Here is a 22,070-nt window from a genome sequence, read left to right as displayed (position 1 = left end):
CTTTCCCGGGAAGAGGCAGTGTTTTCCTGGCCAACAGGATGCTGACTGCTGACAGGCACATGGTGTCCACCGAACACGCAGCTCTGCTCCACTCAGTGTCAGGAAGATGAGTCACCTCCACTGGCCCAGGTGCCTCAAAACCTCAGATCTTTCCAGTGTGGATGCAGAAGGGCACAGCCTGGATTTTACAATGTGAACTTTTGCAAAGGCTTTTTTTAGGAATCGAACTGAGGCCTTGGTGACTGATAGCTCCCCTCATAACAACTAGGGAGGAAACTGTTAACAGAGATAAAGATGAGAGCGTTTCTGGTCTTTTCAAAGAAAAAGTCCCTTCAGAGACAACATCAGACCTTGAAAATGAGAGATACAGAAAGTACATACATCAGTGTAATTCCTCCAAACTTCTTGCTTACCTCTCTGGAAGATTTTGTAAGGAAACAAGAACCTAAGTATTTGTGTCCACTTGTTACCAATTTCTCTGAAATTCCACGCTGCCATTTCTTTGCTTAGGAGTGGCAAGAGGGCCAGTAGCTTTTGTCTTGAAGCAAACATGGCTACAGGAGCAAAGGAGAAAGGTAAGATGGAACATTCTAGGACTGGAATGTGTAGGTGGGGACTTTGGGGTACATGTTGGGTCCGGGAGAGCATAAGCAAGCCTTCATGGTAGCACTGCCTGGGCCCAGACCCTTTGCAGAGAAATGGAGGCTGAACTATGTAGATACTCTCTCAAAAAGCTGATTTGCCAGGCCTATAGTGAAGTTTATCTTTTATTTGTAAGAAAGCTTTTATTTGTTTTCCTTATTTATCTTTTTTCTCTAATTTAAGCAAGTGGTGGTGGTGGTGGTGGTGGTGGGGAACCTCACTACACAAAAAGTCAGATTTAGACATGAATAAACACATGAGGGTATATTGCTAAGTGAATTTAAAAAATCACAAAACCAGAGGTAAAATTTTGTTATAGTAATAAAAAATCGATAAGAAAGGATGTGAAATAAATCATACCAAAGAGTTAATAGTTGTCTCCTTTGGAGAAGGGAATGGATTTGGGGTAGGTATGATTAAGAAGGGAACTTATACTTTTTACTCTGAAATTTGGAATTTTTGGGAAGAGCACATAGTAATTTTTGAAAAGCAAAAAACTCATTTTAGGAGCTCCGGGTTGGGAGTACATACTTTCCCATGGAACTCAGGCTTGTCCTTGAGGTTGGAGCCTCCTTCGCAGTTCCCTCAGTCCATCGGGAAAGCCTCGCCACCCCACCCTGTCAATCAGGACAGGGGACCCTCTCTGCCCTGCTCTGTGTCAGAGAATTCTAGCTCTTCCTGACAGACCAATGACTGCAACTAAAGGAATGCAAAGCATCGTCTCCCCTTCCTCCACTACATTCTTTCCATTTAATACTCACTACAATCCTGTGAGACAGCTATAGCAGCATGTCCACTTTACACCTATGGAAACTGAAGTTCAAGGGCCTAAAATACACACCTACAAGGAGGCAGGGAGAGCAGTGAGGCAGGAACCCTCCATCCACATGCAAGTTTCCTTTCAGCCCCTGCTTCCTTTGGCAGGAGAGAGTTGGCTTGGAACTACCTGAGAAGGGTGAGTAGGAGCACAGGGACTCTGCCTGGATGTAACATGAGAATGCTGAAATTACCATGCAAGTGCATATTCCCATGGGGCATTCTGCAGTGGTTAACTTTGTGTGCAACTTGGCTAGGCCACAGTACCCAGATACATAGTCAAACACCAGTCTAGATGTTGCCGAGAGGGTATTTTTTAGATGAGATTAACATCTAAACCAGTAGACTTTAGATGAAGCAGATTACTCTCCATAATATGATTGGGCCCCATGCAATCAGCTGAAGGCCTTAAGAGAGAAAGAACTGAGGTCCTGGAACAGGAGGGAATTCTGCCTCCAGGCTGTCTTTGGACTTAAGCTGCAATATCAGCTCTTTCCTGGATCTCCAGCCTGTTGGCCTGCTCTTCAGGTTTCACACTGCCAGCCCCATAATCACATGAGCCAATTCCTCAAAATAAATCTTTCTCCCTCTCTCCCCCGATGTACACACACACACACGCGCGCACACACACACACACACACACACACACACACACACTTTCTCTGTCTCTCTGTCTCTCTCTCTCCCCCTCTCCCCCTCTCCTTCTCTCTCTTTCTATTGGTTTTATGTCTCTGGAGAACCCTGACCAATATTCACTTTCTCTAAAGGAAAAGATTGGGTGGGCATATTTATTTTAAACTATCTTTCACTGGCATTCGCCTGGTGGTGAGGCTTGTACATCTTACATGTTTCATAAATATCTGATTGAAAACTATCACCTAAGGTAAAACTGGCTTTGCCAGATGTGATATTTATTTAAACTAGTGTTTGTTCCCTAATGCAGGGGTCCCTAACCCCCGGGCTGCAGACTGGTACTGGTCAGTGGCCTATTAGGAACCGGGCTGCACAGCAGGAAGTGAGCAGCAAGCTAGCAAGCAAAGCTTCATCTGTATTTGTAGACTCTCCCCAGCACTAGCATCACCGCCTCAGCTCTGTCTCAGATCATCAGGCATTAGATTCTCATAGGACCACCGGTCTCTGATGCCAAAAAGGATGGGGACCACTGCTCTAATGCGTCGTTGAATCTAATGAAAAGGAACAGAAATTGTATTGACTAAATCAGGGGAGGAAAAGTGAGAGCATTAAGAGATGAGGCGCCTTCCAATTCTGAAGATTCCATGACTCATCATTCTAGAAAGCGTAAGTTTTGTTTTATCTTTTAAATCAAAGTAAATGGGGACAGACAAGGCCTGAAGAAGAGCTCTAAGAGGACACTATTGCCTCTCATCCGCACTCCAGGTGCCCTGGACCTCTCGCTGTGCAAGTCCTGTTCTGTCCACATACCCCCCTTACCGCAGACAAATACTCCCTTGTTACCATATGCACAATGCTGAGACCAGCATGAATGTATTTAGGTGTTTTGTCTTGCACTATTTCCATTGGGAACCCAAAGAAACAGTTCCCAATAGAGAGTATCACTGCTTCCATTTTAACCGTGAAGGAAAACTGAGGCTCAGGGATATTGGGCAGTCTGCTCAGGGCTGCACAGGGATCATGATCTGAACTGGTCATGAGGCTGCTGGGAAGAAGAAAGGTGTCTGGGAGGATATGCCCTGGCTTCTCTGGAATCCCTATTCACCGAGCCTCACCACCTCTTGAGGAGCAGATCCAGATCAAGAGATTGAGACTTTGTATCCTGGATTCACCATCCTCAGGGTTATATTCTGGATATGGAAGACTGCTTCTTAATTCCCATTAAAAATTTTGACCTAACATCTCTTTTTTATGTAACTTGTATCTAACACAACATTTCATTTCCCAGTATGTGGCAAGCTCATTCCCTGTCCACGATCACTGAGAGAGTTCCCTTATCCCTCAGCACTTGGCTTAGCAGTTACCTCCTCCAGAAAGCTTACCTGTCCCCTTCCCTGCCCCTGAACTCCCCATCGCTCCTGTAGAGCCCTGACAGTCCACGGGCTCCACGTTTGTTGCCTTACATAGTCATCAGGCTGAGCTTCTCATGGCAGGAAGCCTGACACAGGGCAGTGTCTGGCACATGGTAGAGCTTAGTAAACATGTATTGACTAAACCAAGGAGATAGTAGAATTGAATAAGTTAGAGGATATTTCTTTTTTTATAGGGGAAAATGACTAGAAATTACTAATTTTTTTGCCTGATACATATGGGTATTCAAAGCTTATAGAATAATTCTTAAAAGTGAGAGGGTTGTGCTCAGGATATCCCATGACCTAAGTTGTACTGTGGGGCTACTAGGCAGTGCCACTGTCATTGTGGGGTAAAAAAAAAATGTCAATGGCCATGAAGAGAATGTTTTCAATTTTAAGTTTTCCTCTCATAAGTTTTCTAAAACCACTGGCATTCCTTGTTGTTTATCTAGAATCTAGTAATCAGCACAAACTGTAGCCCCAAATTATGAGTTGTGGGTATTTTAAACTTGAAATTCAATATGACATGAATCCAGGAACCTGCCAATTATTTAAGATAAATAAGATTCACCCAGTCTCAAAATTTCTGGTCAACTGAACAAATTCAAAATCACCGGGTTTAGACATTTGGCATCACCATCTTTGTTCATTTTACATTCATTTATCCATTCATGTGAGGAATGGAAGCTTCCTGCCATAGGAGGGTTAGTAAGCTGGTCAAGGAGATAAGACATTGATAAACAAGAAAATTGATAGTGTAACAATTGGTGGATGGGGACCAAATCTAAAAGGACAGTTGACTTCTGTCAAAATGGTGTTGTAAAAGTCAAGGAAAACTAAGTAAAAAGAAATATACAAATAATGCGACTGTAAGAGGGACCCAGTAGGGATAGGATAAGCTAGATCTTGAGAAGGATAAAGAAAAGGAAAAGTATGGAAATTTTTCTTTGGATGATAAATAGCCATTCCATATAGGCAATAAAAATAAATCTGTAGTATTTTTGAAAAAAAATAAAGGGACAAACAAGAAGATGGAATGGACAGTGGCTGGTCCCTAGGCCAAGCTGAAGGAAAGGCAGCCTGCGGCCTGGAGCAGTGACTCGGGCAGGAGGAATGTGGCTCATGCTGCCTGCATCTGCGATAAGGAGGACAGGATGGGGCACTGTTGAGGACATCCTGGATCAGCCCTGGGACTTTCCATGTAGAAGCATCTATGGAAACCCATAGTCCGAGAGGATTCTGGCCTGCACGCCAGGCGGAGTCCTCAAATGTGAGCAAGGAGAGGAGAGTGGAGCTGCGAACTCTCCATCACCAGGGTGCAGTGGACATTGGGAGGGAACCATGGCTGAGGTCCAGCTTCACCACAGACCCGGCTGGCTCCTACCTTCCGGAGCCCTGCAGCCCGTGAGCTGTGCCAAACCCTTTTCAGACTAGCCTGGAGCATCCCATACTCTACAGCTGTTAACTCATGGATTTAAACCTCAGGCACATTTCTCCTACCAGCCCATTTCATGCCATATCTGTGTAATGCCTTTGCCTTACTTTACTTAGGAGACTCCCTTAAACAGGCTCACATTTTTAAAAAATTATAATCAGTTTCAAGTATACAATACATTGGTTAGACATTTCTATAGTTCATAAAATAATTCCCCCCATTGTTCCCTCCCTCCCCTGACCCTCCACCTAGCCAACATATTAATGCTAACTGCATTCCCTATGCCATGCTCCCCATCCTTGTGACCATCTATCAAAGCAGGCTCACATTTTAAACATAGCCTCTGCCACTAAACAAATATTTGCCTTCATAAATTACTCCCACCTGAGCCAACCACACTCCCCACCCCCTACCCCCAGGATCCCTGGGCTTCCTTGGAGCATGGTCAAAACTCTTCCTGGGCATCCACTCATCAGGCGTTAGTAGAACTGGGCAAAAGTCACCCTTTTCCTCCTCGGAAGCAATCCTGTCACTCAGCAGTGTAAATCACTGTGGTTTCTAGGAGGCGCAGGTCCCTGCCTCGTCAGGTTTCTCTGGTTTTGTTTTGTTTTGTTTTCATTCTATAATAGCATCTGGAGTTCAGGCCCCTCTCCCTGCATCCTAAAACCGTTCTAAAATAAAAAAAAGTTTATTAGAAATATTAAGGCTTTTTAAAAAAGTTACCCTACAACTTCCAGCTGCTGGATCACATACGACAGAAAAAAAAAATTACTCAAAGGTCCTAAATCCTGCCTTTCAAGTTATAGGCATGATTAAGTAACAACTAGTTACTAAGTGAAAATGCATCTGCTTTAATCTTCTTTACTGCTGTTTTAAATATTATACAATCCACAAGAACTATTATTAGTATGTACTATAAATATTCTAGTTTGACTTATTTCTGATTCAAAAAATAATGTTACTTAGTATGACTTAAAAAGAAGAAATTCTTTCTTCCTTTAAGAAACAGTAGTATCTGTAGAACTTCCCTCAAAAGCATTTTTAGAAATGACTCAGAATGCTCTCTGACTCTACCACATTCTACCTTGTAGAAACTGTGATAACTAAGCAGTAATTTCCCATAATAGCTGGGTGAAACAAATTCAAAACAAATAGAGTCTGTATCTTATTGTGCATGTGCAAGAAGTCTGGCCCATTCTTTCTTGGAGTAATTTGTGAGGCTATAAATATGTTACTCTGATTTCATTCAGCATGTGTTTCTCGTGTTGTTTTAGGAGAATGGGAGGATTTGAGAAAGGGAGAGATGTTATAAAGGGGAAAGTTGGGGAGAAGTTTTTCTTGTCCTCAGTAGGAATATCTCGAATATAATATCAGTGCATTGAATTACCTATTTGTGGCACATAACATATCATGATACCATCATGGAATCAAGTTATGGAAGACTTTCTGTTGAATGGAAAATAAGTGGACTAGCAAATGCCTTTGAAAAACTGAGATAGGCACCATGAACCCTGTCACGCAGACCTGCCCCCTCCACCCCACCTCCACCGCCGAAATCCTAACATCTCATTGTGTTGTTTTACCGGCCATCTCTCTGGCTCTCTTGTCTCTTGTGCTTCTTCACACCTAAGTCCTTTGTCCCCTGTTTTCTACCACTTGCCCCCTCCTTCTTGGTTTCATGTTCTTCCCTGTCCAGTACATACCACATACCCTTCACCCCTGTGTGAATCATGACAAAAATAAGGGCCAGCACAGGAGACTGGCATTTCATCAAGTGCTTCTTGCAATTTGTCTCATTTAGATAGCAATGATTGGGATTTTAAATGAAATAAGGATTTTAAAATGAAACGAGGATTAGAAAGCTCACAAAACAATCGGCCAGTCTAAAAGCTGCAGAGCAACTGAATGATTTCAACATCTGAAAGCTCATTTCTGACATGGCCCACACCAGAGCAATAGCCTGACGAGATTCACCTTTCTAGATAGTTTGGTCACTTCCCCTCCACTGGTAACTTGTGATCAAAGGATCCCCAGTTTAAGCAAAATCTGGTCTGCTCATACTTGGAGGTCCTAGTGCAGCTTACTTCCATGAAATAAAACCTTAGGTCTCCCAGAACTTTCAGTGGCCCCATGTTGGCTGCTCTCACTACACAAGGTCATGCTGGGATAGGCAAAATGTCTGACTGGTTCCATCCTCATTCTGTAAATTCTGCTAAATACTGTTTGCACATGGATTCATCCCCATGCTGATGAAGCAGAGTTAGTGACTGGTACTATTTCCACCATTGTCTCACAGCCAGGCCTGACAATGAGGTGGAGAATGCTAGATTTGGAGGCTAAGGATCTCAGTTTTAGCTCCAGACCTTTAAAGGGTAGGTTAAAAGAATGCTTAGAAATCTTAATGTGCTCATCTGAAAATCAAGGTAATAATCCCCACATGTTGTGGAGCTTCAGTGAAATTTCATGAAAATGTGCTTTGTGAGGTGCTACAGATATGAAGTGCCCTACCAGTTAGATTATAAAATATTACAGAAGATGCTTCTTGAGCAAGCTGAGGTCTTATGCAGACAGTTTCAGAACTGTCAATTTCATCATGGTATTCAAAATGTGATTATTAAGGCTTTTTGTGCCTGGAACTTGGCTACCAATTGAATACATACGAAAAAGGGTGAGAAAACCATGGCCGATTGGGATTTGCAGAAACGATATTAGAGGTGTAGGCTTTGTTGATAGACAGGAAAGCTCTTGAATTGGTCAGGACCAGATACATCTTTTGCAACCTTTCAATCTATTACCATGTGTGAGAGAAAAGATGGCCAGGAGTTGACAAGGTCTTTTAAATGGCCTAAGCCTTCGTAGCAGGAGAGTGGGAAGCCAGTACAGGTTGCTGGGGCCCACTGCTACTTACTAATCAGGCTGTGGAAGTCATAGGGACTGTTCATTTTTTTTAATTCTCTAAATGATATCTTTTGATAAGCTGAGTTTTCATTTTGATGCCCTTTTAAAGAAATCATTATTTTTCCTGTACAGTTAGTGTTTTTGTGTTCTAAGAAATCTTTGCCTACCTTAAGGTCACGAAGATATTCTCCTATCCTCTCTTCTAGAAGCATTATATTTCCTTTTTTCTATTTAGGTTTGTTATCTATCTTGAATTAATTATTTTGAGTATAATGCCAGGGTTTTGATATGTATAATTACCTTTATCCATCATCATAGTATCATACAGAGTATTTTCGAAGCCCTAAAAATCCTGTGTTCTGCCTATTTATCCCTCCCCTCCCCCACAGCTGGCACCCACTGGGCTTTTTACTGTCTCTATAGTTTTGCCTTTTCTAGAATGTCATCTAGTTGAATCATATACATTAGGTAGCCTTTTCAAATTGGCTTCTTCATTTAGTAATATGCATTTACAGTTCCTCTATGTCTTTTCATGAATTGACAGCTCATTTCTTTTTAATGCTGAATAATATTCCATTGTCTGAATGTACCACAATTTATTCATCCATTCACCTATTGGACATCTTGGTTGCTTCCCAGCTTTGTCAATTATGAATAAAGCTATTGTAAACACCCATGTGCATGTTTTTCATGTGGACAAAAGTTCTTGACTCCTTTGGGTAAATACCAAGGAGCGTGATTGCTGGATAATATAGTAAGAGTATGTTTAATTTTGTAAAAAACCAACAAACTGTCTTCTGAAGTTTCAAAAATTTTTTCCCCAAAATTCCATTTTGATTTCCCACCAGCAATGAGAGTTCTTGTCTGTCCCCATCCTTGCTAGTATTTGGTGGTGTCAGTGTTCTGGGTTTTGGTGATTCTAATAGGTTTGCAGTGGTAGAAATCGTTTTTGGTTTTGGTGTATAGTTCTAGGTTGCACAGAATTTTTTAAACCAAGTTATAATTTACGTATATTAAAAACCTTTTTAAAGTTTATCATTCAGTAGTTTTTCGTATACTCTATCACCATTATCTAATTTTAGAACATTTCCAGATCCTCCAAAAGAAATCTGTATCCATTAGCAGTCTTTATCTCCTTTCCCCAGCCCCTGGCAACTACTACTATCCTGCTGTCTCTATGGACTTAACTATTCTGGATGTTTTATATAAGTGGAATCATGTCATATGTGACCTTTTGCATCTAGCTTCTTTCAACTTAGCATCCATGTAGTAGCATGTATCAGTATTTCCATTCTTTCTATGGCTGAATATTAATCTGTTGTATCAACAAACCACATTTTGTTTAATCACTCGTCAGCTGATAGATATTTGGGTTGTTTCATCTTTTGGCTACTGTGAACAGGGCTGCTATGAACACTCATATACAAGTATTTGTTTGAATACGTGTTTTCGATTCTTTGGGGTATGTATCTACAAGTAGAATCGCTGAATCATTTGGTAATTCTATGTTTAACTTTTTCAGGAATCCTCAAACTGTTTTCCACAGTAATTATATATTTATATTCCCACAAGCAATGTACTAAGGGTGCAATTTTATCATATCCTCTCCAACACTTATTTTTTGTTTTTTAAAAAACTATTATAGCCATATCCTAGTGAGTATGAAGTAATATCTCCTTGTGGTTTTGATTTGCACTTCTTTAATGACTAATTATGTTAAGCATCTTTTCATGTGCTTATTGGCCATTGTATATCTTTGTTGGGGAAATGACTGTTCGAGTCCTTTGCCCATTTCCTAATAGAGTTCTTATCTTTTCGTTGTTGAGTTATAAAGTTCCTTAGATATTCTGGATGCTAGACCCTTATGAGATATATGATTTGCAAAATTTTCTCCCATTCTGTAGCTTGTCTTTTAATGCATGAAACCTTTAAAATTTTGATGAAGTCCAGTTTATCTTTTGTTTCTGTTGCCTGTGCTTTTGGTGTCATATCCAAGAAATCATTGTCAAATCCAACGTCACGAAGTTTTTTTTGTACATTGTCTTCTAAAATGTTTACAGCTTTAGTTCTTATATTTAGATCTATAATTCATTTTAAGATAATTTTTGTATATGGTGTAAAGTAAGGACCCCAGTTCATTCCCTTGCATATGGATTTCCAGTTTTTATATCACCATTTGTTGAAAAGCCTGTCCTTTCCACATTAAATGATCCTTGTTGAATATTGAATGACCATAATATGTGAGGGTTTATTTCTGAGCCTTCTATTCTATTCCACTGGTCTATACATTTGTTCTTATGCCAGTAACACATTGTTTTGATTACAGCAGCTTTTTAGTAAGTTTTGATATCAGGAAGTATTCTTCAACTTTGTCCTTTTCAAGATTATTTTGGTAATTTGGAATCCCTTAAGATTCCATCTGAATTTTAGGATACATTTTTCTATTTCTGTAAAAAAAAAATGCCATTGGGATTTTCACAGGGATTTCATTAAATCAGTATATTGCTTTTTGGTAGTGCTGTCATCTTAACAATATTAAGTCTTCCACTCCACTAAAATGCGATATCTTTCCACTTATTTAAATCTTTAATTTCCTTCAGAAAGGTTTTGTAGTTTTCAGTGTACAAGTCTTTTGCCTCCTTTGTTAAATTTATTTCTAAGTATGTTACTCTTTTTTATACTATAGTAATGGAATTGCTTTCTCGATTTTATTGTCAGACTCTCCATTACCACCACCAAAAACATGATTACCTGACCCAAAAGTGTTTCCTCAGTCGACTCTTTTTGTCAAATAGTATGTTTAATTTAATTTTGCAATCATTTGCTGTAGTATATAAAAATACAATTTATCTTGGCATATTGATCTTGAATTCTGAGACTTTGCTAAATTCACTTATTAGTTCTAAATCATTTCTTCTTTCCAATTTTTATGTCTATTATTTCTTTTTTACCTTATGGTCCCAGTAAATAGTGATCTCCAGCACAATAGAACTGGTGAGAGCAAGCAGCCTTGCCTTGCTCTCCATCTTAAGGCAAAACTTCCAATATTTAATTATTATGTATGATGTTAGGCTATAGGGTTTTTTTTTTTTTGAAGTCCTATTATGTTGAGAAAGTTTCCTTTCATTCTTAGTTTGCTGAGAGTATTACGAAGAGGTGTTGAATTTTGTATCTATTAAGATAGTCATAGAACTTTCCCCTTTTATTCTGATAATGTGATGAAATATATTGATATTTAAAAAATAAAACAATCTTACGTTCCTGGGAAAATGTCCCAGGTTTTGGTCATGTTGTATTATCCTTTCTTTAAAAAATGCTGGGTTCAATTTGCTAATATTTTGTTAAGGATGTTTATGTCTATGTTCATAAAGGATATTGGTCTGTGGTTTTCTTTTCTCGTAATGTCTTTACCTGGTTTTGGAATTAGCGTTGGACTGGACAAAAAAATTAAAAATTGGGAAATGATTTCTTCTTCCATTCTTTGAAACAGTTTTGTACAATTGGTATAATTTCTTCCTTGCAAGTTTGATAGAATTTTTGGTGAAACCATCTGTAACTGAAGTTTTCAACTGCACATTCAAGTTTTAAAATCAATATAGGGGTCTTCAGATTTTCTATTTCTTCCTGGGTCAGTTTTAGTAATTTGCGTTTTTCAAGGAATTTGTTCATTTTATCTAACATGTCAATATATTTAACAAAATTGTTAAAAAATGCTTTATTAACCTTTATTAATCCTTTATGTCTTTAAGATTGTTATTAATAATCCCCCTTTATTACTGATGTTTGAAATTGCATTTTTCTCTCATTAACTTAATCTGACATCATTTTCTGTTAGCCTTAAGGACTTTTTTAAAAAAATATTTCTTGTAGTATGGATTTGCTAGATATGACTCTCAGCTTTTGTTTATCCAAAAATTTTGTTTTGCCTTAATTTGTATAAGATATTTTTGTAGTTTATAGATTCTAAATTGCAGGTGTTTTTCTTTTGACATTTAAAAGATCTTGTTCCATTGTCTTCTGCCTTCATTGTTTCTGATGAAATGTCAGATTTAATTTTGTATATATATAACATTTTCCCTCTGGCTCCTTTTAAGATTTTTTTCTTTAACTTCACTATTAGCATTTTAATTACAAAGTATCTGAGTGTGACTTACTTGCTCAACTTCTTGGGTTTGTGAGTTTAAACTTGTTTTCTTTTGCTTAATTAAAATTTGTCATTTAAAGCTTGGCTGCCTTCTGCCCACATTGTCTTCCTCTATAGCAGGCCTGCTCTTACACCTACCTACACCAGACTAGGTGTTTCCTCAGCTGGAACTTTTGGTTCAACCACAATGGGCTCATCTCTACCTGAAATTCAGTTAATTGGGGCTTCTGTACATCTGCAACTCATCATCAAATAGAAAAGTATGATTCTTAGTTCATTAGACTTATCTTGCTATTACCATGGTAGTGAAGGCTTTTTGCATCCTTCTTCATCCTAATCCTGAAGAATAAGCCAGCTTCCAACGGCACCATTAAGAAATGAGGAGACTAATCTTCTCCTGCTTCTCCCTCCTGAGAGTTTCTTCCTCCACTTCTCAGGACCTATATACAGAGCTCACACAATGCCACATAACCCTAACCATGTACTGTGTTCACTGTATTATCTCCACTGCCCAAGTGAGGAAAGTGGGGAGAGGATGTCTGGCCTTCTCACATGCAGGCCAGTGAGCTGCCTAAAATGTACCACGGCCTATAATTCTTTCCCATCCAGCTCTTGAAACTGAGCACTAGCACCCACCTCCTGCATTTTTACATCAGCTCGATTGGGAAGGAACTCATATAGCATAATGTTCCCCATTCTCAGCTGAACTTCTTGTGCCAAGGAAGGGGAACCCCTAAATTGCCCCAGCTGCATCCAGAGCAGCAGACATACTTCATGAACAGACATACTTCATGAACCAAACTGATGCTGGGGAACCCCTGGACTTTTTCCAATTAGGGAATTGGAACACCAGTTCTTGGGGAGCTGCTATTGATTAAATTGTGCCACATCCCCCTCTCCCCCCGCCAATTCATATGTTGAAGCCCTAATCCACTTATGTGCCTATATTTGGAAATGGGGCCTGTTTGGAGATGGGGCCTATAAGAGGTAATTAAGGTTACATGAAGTCATAAGGGTAGGTTCTTGATCCCATAGAATTAATGACCTTATACAAAAAAAACCCCCAAACAACAGAAAGCATGCATGTACGCCTTCCCTCCCCTCTCCCTTCCTCTCTCCCTTCCCCCCTCTCCTTCTGTGTCTCTGTCTGTCTGTCTGTCTGTCTGTCTCTATCTCTATCTCTCTCTATCTCTGTGCATACACTAAGGAAAGGCCTTGTGAAGACATGGTGAAAAGGCCACTGTCTGCAAGTCAGAAAGAGAGCCCTCACCAAAAACCAACCCTGCTGAATCTTGATCTTGGACTTCTAGCCTCCAGAACTGTGAGATTGGCTCAGTGTGGCCTGGCCCATGGATTCAGGCTCCATGGCCACTGATTCTGAGGACAGTGGTTCCTACTCTGGTTCCTTGGCCTGGGCAAGCACCTACCTATCCTCTCTTCTGTGGCCTTCAGTGCCAAATGAGCATTTAGTTTTTTAAGAATCTCTTCTTTTATCTCATGAGTTGAACCAGAGGTCACACTGAAGCTTGCAATGGAACTTCCTTCCTTCGACTTCCATCCTCCACTCCAGGAAACTGTGAGGATGAAGAGGAATTGTCACTTGAAAGGCTAACCTTATAATTAGCTCTTTGCTCTGCTCTTGTAAATATGCTTGCCACATAGGCCATGGGGCAGGATGACCTCTAAATTTACTAAAGACTCATCCTCCCTTTTGCGTGTTCTGTCTAAACAACAAATGTAACTGCCTGCAACCCACAGCAACTCTCGCTCTTTGTTACTGTCTGAGGACAAATTAACCAATTGGACAATGCCAACTAAGCCCTATAAAAGCAAAGTTGCCCCTGAGATCAGGGACCAGATCTTCAGAGCACTAGCTCCTCTTAGGACCTCAGACCCAATTTCTCCAACTCTCCAAGTGCTGCTAGGTTTCTTATCGGTCTGATTTTTGCAACATTTCTGCAACAAGGACACCATGGAGACTGCCTCCAGTGGTTCCCATGGACCTCCGGGGCACTCAGGAAGCCCAGGGCAGGCAGAAGAGAATCTCGGTGAAGCTTGTATGGAGTGGGTCTGGGCAGGGGCAGGCTTGTCTCTGCGTGGAGAAGAACACTGAGGACTGCCCTTGGCACTGTCCCCTCTCTTAGCTTCCAGTTGCCCAGGCCTAAGGGCCTGTGCACTGGGGAGTCGTGGTTCCTGGCTGAGGATGATTGTTTATGGCACCAAGACTGAAGCTATATCTCCATTGTGGATACCGAAGTCTAGTTTTAGTTGTTTTAGTTAGGGTGAGGGGTGAAGAGGGGAGAAAAGGAAGGGTAAAGTGGAGAAGAAAAAGGGTCAGAAAGAAAGCAGGGAATCAAAGCAAAGAGACATCAGATGCAGCAGAGCCAGCCTGGGAGGAAACACGGGTGGTGCTTGTCCACAGTGACACCCAACTCCTCTCTCTGGATGACGCTTAGAAATGACAGGGCATGTGAGTTCCCAACATTCAGAGCCACCACACTCCCGACATCCTTATGGGTTTTGCTGCCGGGGCCAAAACTCCAAGAGGGGTGTTTATGGAGGAAAAGTCTTTTAGAACCTTGACTCATTTTGGATTGTTTGTGAAGGTTTTTTTTTCAGCCCTGAGTGTTTTTGAAAAAGCAGCACAATAGTCAGTCTGACATCATCTGGTGTTAACGGGAACACTATAAACATTTCCACTTTGAGTCAGGCCAGAGCATTATTTTACAATATTATTTCATCATTTCTTTCAGCATTCACCTAGTCAACACAAATGTCAAACAAATGTTCAAAATGAAAGAAACCATTATATTAAGAAATAAATGAATGTATGGTAATGATAATAATAACAACAACCCTCCTGTCAGGCTACATACACAAGATTCTGGATTTCTTCCAGGGGCTTCCACAGAGGGGGGAATGTTTTTGCTGTTCACTTACACAGCTGAGCTGGCCAGGTGCCATGACAGGCAGCTTTGTTTATTTGGTTTTCACTTTTCAGCATGAAATACAGTCTTGTCTTGATTCTCCTGCCTCTGGGGCTCTCTGAATGTTTCTAAATGTTTCTAACTAGAATCCTTTCTGCTCTTTTGCAAAAAGACTCCCTCCCCTGGGACTGGCGGGTGCCTGGAAACACCGCTGAGGGGGTGGGGTGTGGGAGTCTCTATGTACTGCAGCTCTGCTCAGCCAGGTCATAAATCAACAGTTTCTGAGTTAAAACTTTCCTGCACCGTTAACTTTTATTTAGGGATAGCAGTAATTTGATTTTGGAGCTCAGTGTGGTTTGCTCGTGTCCCTTGCAGACTACTTCATCTTGGGAATTTGTGCACAAGGTCTGTCTCATCATTACAACCACATTACGCAGTTCGTGGGCACATAAGCTTTTGTGTGATCTCATGGTCCCAGAAAGCTCTCCCTTAATGGAGGGCACCAATCAGAGGTCTGACTTCAGGTCTGGTGCCTGAGTCAGTTCTCCATGGGCCTGCTCTGGTCCGATTGACAGTGGGATGGATGTGGAAGACAGATCAAACACAATACACCTAATAAATAAGCCCATTACTCAGTATATTAAAAGGTGAAATGGCTGTGGAAAAGATAGAAATAGAGTAGGGTAAAAGGTGTTAGATGTTTCTGAGCATGTGGGGGGAGTTTATAGATCAAACTACAATGGCCAGTGTTTCTTTAAAATTTCAACATGCAATTAATATTTGACCTAGCAATTGTACTCTAGGGTCTTATTCTACAGAAATGAAAACCTGTGTTCACACAAAAACCTAAACATAAATTTCCATAGCAACTCTGCTTGTAATTGCACAGATTGGAAACAATCTGTCCTTCATCAGGTGAATGATTACACAAACTGGCACCTCCTTACTTTGGAACACTACTCAGCAATGAAAAGGAAAGAAATATTAATACGTCCAGCAACTTGGAGGAATTGTCAGAGAATTATTCTGAGTAAAATAAATCAATCCCAAAAGGTTGCATACTATATGATTCCTTTTATTTAATATTCTTGAAATAAAAAAGATATAGAAATAGAACACAGATGGGTGGTTGCCAGGGTTATGGAGTGGGTGGGGCTAGAGGGATTTGGGTGTGGCTAGAAAAGAGCAGAATGAGGGATCCCTATGGGGATGAAAATGTTCTGTATCTTGACGTATCAGTGCCAATGTGCTGGTTGTACTATAGGGTTGCAAGATGTTACCAGTTGGAAACTCAAAGAGCTCACCATGGCAAAAAAACAGCACACTAATAAATAAAATAGTGAGAGATCATAATGAAGGTTATGAAGCAAGCAAAGAATGGGCTGGGGGTGGGGGGTGTTTATGGGGAGGGGGACGATAGTGCATAGTGCTCCTTTAGGTAAAAAGGTGACACTTAGGTTGAAACCTAGTGGAAGAATGAGCAGGGTTAGAGAGTCCCCAGCGGAGAAGGCCGTGCAAAGGCCTTGAATTGGGAAGGAGATGAGACAGGTGCCAGGGACACAGTTATGTGCCACCATCACAGCATTCAGCCAACTCCCCACTGGGTCTCTGCCAAGGGCAGCACTTTTTATCCAGGGCACCGGCCTCACACTCTCGCCATTTCTCTTACTCATGGAGTCGCAGAGTCAGGCTTGGCTGGTTCTTCAGTAGTGGTCACAAAAAAGCTGTGATTTCACAGTGAACATGAAAGATACTTTATAACATAGCACATGCTGATAAGTGTGAGAAATGGGAAATGTAAAAAGGTCAGGTTTTTAGGGGTTTTTTTCCACCTAAATCCATAAAATGTGCCTGCTTCCCAAAGCTACTGATCTGTACATGACATGACCATGTGGCCCAGAGGAGGACATGGAAGACAGGCTGGTGTCCCAGGTTGGGAATGGGCATGGGAACAGTGAAGATGGAGTGAACCAGTTTTGACAAAACGTGCATATGATGTTTACTGGTTTCTCAGGACTTCTGTAAAAAAGAATCACAAGCTAAGTGGCTTAAAACAACAAAAAGGTATTCTCTCAGAGTTCTTGAGTACAAAAATCTGGAATCAAGGTGTTGGCAGGGGCATATTCTCTCTAAGGTCTCTGGAGATGGATCCTTCCTTGCTTCTCCCAGATCCTGATAGCACCAGGAATTCCTTGGTTTATGGCAACATCACTCCAACCTGTGCCTCCATCTCCACATGGCTGTGTTCCCTCTACGTCTAAGTGTCCCTGTGTCTTCATACAATACTTTCTCTGTGCCTATCTTCACATTGTCTTCTCTCTTCTTATAAGGACACCAGTCATACCGGATTTGGGGCTACCCTCATGATGCCATCGTAACTAACATCTGTGAACCTATTTCCAAATAAGGTCACATTCTGAGGTACTTGGGGTTAGGACTTCAATATATATTTTTGGGGAACGTAATTCAACCCAGAAATGCAATGCCATGAGAGGAAAGAAACAGCGATTGGAAAGGACTGGGAAACTGTGGGATTGAGTTTCAGATATTGCACCAGAGAAGCTGTTCTGAGCTCATGTCCACACCCTGGATCTACTAACTCTGAATCACTCCCACTAATACCTTTTAAAACATTCTTTATTCTGAATGCTTCTATTATTGATTTCATGTAAAAAGTATTTTTTATACTCCTAAAGCTAAGACATTTGTATTAATGCTGTGGTCATTTATGATCATATGGGCCTGAATGACTGTTCTTCTCCCCCTCCCTCACCCCATGGCCATTACACTTTCCTGTTGGGAAATAAGTAAGGTAGGTAAGGTCAGGTCAGATCATAGGAGTCCCAGGAAGCCAGCAGGACCTGGACTGGCTTGGGTAGGCAGTATGGAGCCTCCCAGTCCTGAGCAGGAAAGTGATATGAGAAATACAGAGTCTTCTAGGGTTGAGCAGGGCAGGATGAAAGGGACAGATCAAGAGGTATCTGGATTGAAAAGGTCAAGAATTGGGAATCATCAAGAAAATGGTGCAAACAGATTATCTTATGCTCTCAGCCTCGGGGAGACAAAGATAAACCTTGGAGCTCCTCATTAAGAGAGAGTGAGACTTAAAGAAAGATGGATGGGTCAGTGATGAAAATAAGAGCTTTTAGGAAAAATGAGGAAGGAGAGTTTTAAGTAGAAGGGGAAGGTCAATGGCTTAAAACTTCAGAGATAAGTTTGTGGTGGTTCTAGTAGGAAGTCCTTCCTTTCCAGAAGTCCCTTCATCCTCTTCAAGGATGGCTCCAGGGTCCTAGATATCTCATTCTCCCCAAGTGACCATGTGGCCTCGGACACCAGAGCTGGATGTCCTCCAGATCCTATAGCCCCTCTTCCAATGTCTTCATCAGAGCCAGAGGTAAAAGGAAAAGGCTGAAAATGAGACGTGAGCTGGAAGGGACCCAGGAGAGGGAGTCTGGATGACCTGAAATAGCTGCAGTCCTGGTTTGTGGGCAGAAGTCCATGTTCTCCTGGTGCCATAACATTACAGCTGAACCCATTTAAAAAGAGGATGGGAAATATATAAATCATGACACCTCCCCCTAATTCCCTCAACCTCTCACAGAATACCAGGGAAATATTTATATTATGCCTCAATAACAGCCAAGGTCAAGAATAAACTTGGAATTCTTTCATTTACACCCTAGTTCATTTATAGGCTTGTTGCTAAATAAAAAGCTTGAAATAATATCCTGCTATAAAATATGAGAGTCTTGCTGTTCAGATAAATAGATTTTTCAAAGACTTGAAATCTTAGGAATTATTTCAAAATACCTCCTGAAAAGCTTTGTTTCTGATCATAAAATATCAAAGTCACATTATCGTGAACTGCAGTATTTCTAAACTTGATCTGAGCACAAAGGCCAAAAAGCAATTCATTTTTTCTAAACTTAACTTTATTCATTAGTACTCATTCATAGCCAAAATGATAAAATGTCAGACTTTAAAATAATAAAATAATAAAATGCATTTCTTTAGAAATATGTTGTATGTAGGTGGAATTTCCATCTATAAAGGAGTGAAGAGGTCAACAAATTCTCTCTCCTAAAAACAACTATAAAACTGGACATAATTGTAAAAAAACAATCTTTTCAGGGCTCTGTAAATTAACCACAGACAAACAACAAATTGAGAAACATATAATCGCACGCGCGCGCGCGCGTTCGCAAACTGTGGCGACTCAGGTAAAAACAGTGGGGGTATGCAGCATTCTTGCCTGGGACTGCCTCCACCCTTCCCTATCCCTGCCTCGTCAGCCTGGTTGTTCTATCAGGACAAAACTGGCCTTCACTTGATTTGGAGTAAGAGTAGAAATACACAGCCAGTAGCAAATGGGAAAAGCCTGCAGATCTCCTAGTCTAAAGTTGTAATCCAGGTTAGGATGAGGGATATACAAATAGCCAGAAATTTACCAGAGAGACCTTGGAGATGAGATAGCTATTGAAGTCTTGATAAGCATTCCACACAAACTTGGCTGTCTGGGAACCTGTGCACATGCACAGTGGAGACCCAAGAGAGCCCGGTGTTAAAGTAACAGCTGGCACAGAGTTGAAAACCGTCAAATTTAAATACATCCCCCAATTCATACCCAGATCCACCAGCAGAGGGTGGTGTTTGAGCACAACCTCCAACCAATCACTGAGTGGTCATTAAACTATGCAAACACAGAGGTGACCCAGAAGAAGTGACTCCCAAAGAAAATATTAAAATTGAAATTTAAAAAAACTGAGCAGAGTCATCAGCAGATGCAAACTGCAAGGTTACAGATTCTAAAGATCAAGTCCAGGCAAGTTAAAAGCAAAGTATCAGAGGATAAAACAACAACAACAACAACAACAACAAACAGAATCTACATTCGCTAGAATATAGTATGTAAAATATCCAATTTTTAACAAAAATTTATAAGTCATGCAAAAAATAAAAATAAAAAAAGTGTGATCCATAGTTGGGAGAAAAAGTAAATGGAAACTGTCTGAGTGACCCAGATGTTGGATTTAACAGACAAAGGCTTCAAAGCTGCTATTAGAAATATGTTCAGAAAATTAAAGGAAACCATGGTTAAAGAATTTGAGAAAAATATTATGAAAATGACTCAACAAGTAGGAATAGCAATAAAAACAACAGAATTTGTTAAAGGGCCAAATGGAAATTCTAGATTTGAAAAATACAATAACAAAATGAAAACTTTATGTTATGGGATCAACAGTAGATTTGAGATATTAGAAGGAATCAGTGAATTTGAAGATGGATCAAGTAGAATGTTACCCACCCTGAAGAACAAAGAGAAAAAGTTATGAAAAAAAATAAACAAATTTTCAGACACCTGTGGAACAACATCAAGTATACCAACTACATAATGGGAGTCCCAAAATAAGAGAAGATATAAAAAGGGCAGAAAATTTTTTGAGGAAATAATGGCTGAAACCCTCTCAAATCTGATGAAAGCATTAATTTATAAATCCAAGAATCCCAATGAATCCCAAGTAGAAAAAAACACAAAGAGATCTTTTCTTAGTCACATCAAACTCTCGATGGCAAAAAATAAAATAAAATAAAAGGAAATCTTGAAAGTAGCAAGAGGAAAACGTATCATATACAGAACAACAATCCGAATAATTGCTAAATCTCTTCAGAAACAATGGAGGTCAGAAAGAGGTGAAATGAAATGACATAAGAAGCAATTGTCAGCCAAGAATTCTATACTCAGCAAAACTATCTTTCAAAAAACGAAAGCAAAGTAAAGATATGTGGGTAATTATAAAATACTTAACAAACCATATGTATTTTTATCATTACTTCTATTATTTAAATGGCAGAAGATTATAAGAAGCAAATGTATTTGGGAGCTTATAACATATACATATGTCATATCTAGATATATAAGTAGTAATATATACAGCACTAACAGCACAAAAGTAAGGGTGGGGTAGGGAGTAAATGAAGCTATGTTAGAACAAAGTTGCTATATGTTACTGGATTACATTAGTATTAACCTGAGGTAGGTTGTGATATGTTAAAATGCATATTGTGATTCCTAGAGCCAATACTAAGACAATCACTCAAAAATATAGCTTAAAAATCAACCAAGGAAGTAAAATACTGTACAAAATTACTTGTTTAACGTAAAAGAAGGGAAAAAGGAAATAATGAAAGGACATGAAGCAAATAAAAAAACAAATGGCAAATGACACATGTAAATCCAAGCATGTTAATAGTTACATTAACTATGAATGGAATAAATATTCCAGTCAAAAATCAGAGATTGTCGGACTGGATAAAAAGCAAATCCAACTATATGCTGTGTCCAAGACACACTTTCGATTCAAAAACGCAAATAGGTTGAAAGCGAAAGGACACACACTCTCACCATTCTCATTCCGCATAATACTGGAGAGGTTCTAGCCAGTACAATAAAACAAGGGTCAACCAAATGTGTTATATGCAAATTGGAAAATAGAAATTAAAACTTCTAATTCACAGACAGCATGATCCAATATGTAGAAAAACTCAGAATAAAAGATCAATAAAGAAAATATCAATTTTCCTATGTAATTGCAAAGAACAGTCGAAAAACGCAATTAAGAACATCCCAATAGCATCCAAAAGGATAAAGTACTTAGAAGTAAACTTGTAAGTGCAAGCCTTGTACATTAAAAAAATACAACATTACAAGAGAAATTAAAGGTCTGAATAAATGTAGATATATTCTATCTTCATGGATTGAAAGAAACAATAGTATTAAGATGGAAGTGCTTCCCAAATAGACCGCCAGAATCCCTATCAAAATCCCAGCAGAATTTTTTGTAGTAATTGACAAGCCAATTCTAAAATGTATGTGAAAATATGAAAGGCCTAGAATAGTCAAAACAATTTTCTAAAAGAACAAAGTTGGAGGACTCACACTTTTAAAACTTACTACAAACTGACAGTAATGAAGATATTGTGGCATTGGCATAAAGATAGACATATAGATTAATGGTCAATTGATTTTCAACAAGATACCAGTTGAAAAAGAATAGTCTTCTACAAATGTTACTGGGACAGTTTGGAATCTATATGCAGAAAAATAAACTTACTTCACAAAATCTTTGAGACCTTGGGTTAGGTAAAAAGTTCTTAGATATGGC

The 22,070-nt window shown here is 39.8% G+C and overlaps 1 protein-coding gene across 1 annotated transcript in view; it reads left to right on the top strand.

The window, feature by feature from the left end:
- The first annotated feature begins 342 nt into the window (after nucleotides 1–342).
- Nucleotides 343–22,070, top strand: part of LOC107515298 (zinc finger protein 396) — a 51,286-nt gene continuing 29,558 nt past the window's right edge. Inside the window, exon 1 of the mRNA XM_016153975.2 lies at nucleotides 343–575. The gene's annotated coding sequence lies outside the window, so the exon portion shown is untranslated. The remainder of the gene's footprint in view (nucleotides 576–22,070) is intronic.

The sequence above is a fragment of the Rousettus aegyptiacus genome, unplaced genomic scaffold (assembly GCF_014176215.1).
Source record: "Rousettus aegyptiacus isolate mRouAeg1 unplaced genomic scaffold, mRouAeg1.p scaffold_m13_p_12, whole genome shotgun sequence".
NCBI lineage: Eukaryota > Metazoa > Chordata > Mammalia > Chiroptera > Pteropodidae > Rousettus > Rousettus aegyptiacus.
The sequence above is the reverse complement of the archived record's forward strand: the minus strand, read 5'-3'. Positions and strand labels throughout refer to the sequence as shown.